Source organism: Schistocerca serialis, chromosome 4, assembly GCF_023864345.2.
Source record: "Schistocerca serialis cubense isolate TAMUIC-IGC-003099 chromosome 4, iqSchSeri2.2, whole genome shotgun sequence".
In the NCBI taxonomy this organism is placed as follows: domain Eukaryota; kingdom Metazoa; phylum Arthropoda; class Insecta; order Orthoptera; family Acrididae; genus Schistocerca; species Schistocerca serialis.
The window spans coordinates 432837439-432840510 of NC_064641.1; positions in this window are offsets into that span (position 1 = coordinate 432837439).

The following is a 3072-nucleotide window of genomic DNA, read 5'->3' on the forward strand; positions in this document are numbered from 1 at the left end:
TTTTCTACCCTACTCTACATACCTGTACTGTACCCTGTTGTAGGTGGACGAAATGCTGTTCAGGCAGAACGACTATACAGAAGACGATTCCCTGACAAGCCATCGCCTTCGCTCCGGATGTTTGGTCGTCTCACATCTCGTCTACGTGAAACGGGAAGCTTAAATATAAGACCTCGACATCGTCCTAGAACACGTACAGATGAACGTGCTGAAGTTACTGTGCTCGCTACCATAGCTGTGAATCCTCAAATCAGCACACGTCAAATTGAACGTGAAGTTGGTGTGTCGAAATCAAGTGCACAGCGTATTCTTAAACGTCATAAATTTCATCCTTACCATGTTCATTTACACCAGGATCTTCATGGAAATGACTTCCGCAATAGAGTAACATTTTGTCGGTGGGCTCAGCAAAAACTTCTGACTAATCCAAATATTTTTGCAGATGTTCTCTTTACCGACGAGTTATCATTCTCCAACAAAGGAATTGTCAATATGAGGAATGTGCAGTATTGGTCCGCAGACAATCCAAAATGGCTCCGTCAGGAGATACCATTATCGGACCTTTCTTTATAAATGGCATCAAAAATGGCAGACAATACTCCAGATTTATACGACACAACATTCTTGTTCTCTTGGACACCTTACCTCTGAACCAGAGAATGGTCTTGGGGTATCAGTATGACGGATGCCCTGCACATAACGCCTTACGAGCACGACGACTTCTGAACCGTAAGTTCCCTGGTAGATGGATTGGACGAGGTGGCCCAGTTAGGTGGCCTGCCCGATCTCCGGACCTTACACCGCTGGATTATTTTCTTTGGGGAGCAGTGAAGGATGCTGTTTACCAACATGAACCAACAACACCAGAGGACATGAAGCAACGCATTATTGATGCTTGTACAGCGATCAAAGAGGAAACAATAGCACGAAGTAGGGCATCCTTCATCCTCAGAGTGACCCTATGTATGCAAGCCAATGGGCATCACTTTGATCATGAGATGTGAACGCTATGTTTAGTATGTAGTGCTGGTATCACAGTGGAAGTTTCTACAAAGGGCCATTTTACCCAGTAATGTTAAGAAACATTTCTTTGCAACAATTTGTCATTTAACGCATTAGATAAAAATAACATTGATAATTATGTGATAATAAAACTAATTGGGTAAACATGTTTACATTCATCTTCTATGTCCTACCTGAACTTCCCTAATCAAAACATTTTTACCTAAACAACGGTAAAACTTTTAGTTCACTTGCTCGTTTCACTAAAACCATCAACATGAATTTTACTATTACGAGTGAATGATTAACTGTCACTTGCGCTAGATCTACAGTAAAGTAAAGTTTTAGCGTTGAACAGCATTACCTTTTTAGTAACGGATTAACGATAAGCGAAGTTAACTTTGTGACTAACGTTGCGGTACACAGATATGTTACAGAACCGCACCACCCCTAGCCTATGGGATAAATACCTGCTGCAATGTACGACGTTAGTGCAGGATGGCAGTAGACCGTATTATTCGTCGGACCTCTTGATAAGTATGGAAGTGTGATTACGCATGTCAATCACATCGCGATTACGGACAACATAGGGTTCGCGCCTGAGCCTCAGGACGTGCGCTAGCAGCGCATGTCGGGTGTTTCAAGCGTCAACTTCGCGTCTTAATATCTCGGGATGTAATGGGAATATTGAGATGCAATCAACGCCATTACGTATGTGCTTTGTCATGCTATGGATTGATGAAGAAAAAATATAGGAGGTCCATTTAAAAAAACGTAAGTTTGTGTTGAAAAACGCGTATGCTATCGTTTTAGAATGTTTCCAAATACATGAATTCATGGGCCCCAGCCCTGCATTGATACCGGTGAAAGTCGTTTTCCAATAGCTGTCATTGTTGCAGAGATATTTTGGGTGGACAAGATAGCTGAGACACCCTGTATATGGTACATATTGTACTGAATTAAGTCATCACAAACGGATATTCCCGTACATGGAACGCATTTAAACGAGCTGCCTATTTTATCATCAAAACGATTAATTTTTGTAGTAATTACAAAAAGCCGCGCGGTGTAGCCACCTGGTCTCAGGCGCCTTACCACGGTTCTCGCGGCTCCACACGTTGGAGGTTCTAGTCCGCCCTCGGGAATGGGTGTGTGTGTTTTCCTTAGCGAAAATTAGTTCAGTTAGATTAATTAGTGTGTAAGCCTAGAGACCGATGACATCAGCAGTATTGTCCCATAGGAACTACCACAAACTTCCAAAAAAATTACAAAAAATTATTTTATATGCTATAATTCTGCAACCCAGTCTTTCCTCGAGACATTATTAATCTTTAACATAGAACTACGGCCATAATTTTTCCCGAGGGCATGCAGCTTTACTGTATGGGTAAATGATGATGGCGTCCTCTTGGGTAAAATATTCCGGAGGTAAAATAATCCCCCATTCGGATCTCCGGGCGTGGAATGTCAGATCCCTTAACCAGGCAGGTAGATTAGAAAATTTAAAAAGGGAAATGGATAGGTTAAAGTTAGATATAGTGTGAATTAGTGAAGTTCTGTGGCAGGAGGAACAAGACTTTTGGTCAAGTGAATACAGGGCTATAAACACAAAATTAAATAGGGGTAATGCAGGAGTAGTAATAATGAATAAAAAATAGGAGTGCGGGTAAGCTACTACAAACAGCACAGTGAACGCATTATTGTGTCCAAGATAGACACGAAGCCCACCCCTACTACAGTAGTACAAGTTTATATGCCAACTAGCTCTGCAGATGATGAAGAAATTGAAGAAATGTGTGATGAGATAAAAGAAATCATTCAGGTAGTGAAGGGAGACGAAAATTTAATAGTCATGGGTGACTGGAATTCGTCAGTAGGAAAATGGAGAGAAGGAAACATAGTAGGTGAATATGGATTGGGGCTAAGGAATGAAAGAGGAAGCCGCCTGGTAGAGTTTTGCACAGAGCATAACTTAACCATAGCTAACACTTGGTTCAAGAATCATGAAAGAAGGTTGTATACATGGAAGAATCCTGGAGATACTAGAAGGTATCAGATAGATTATATAAT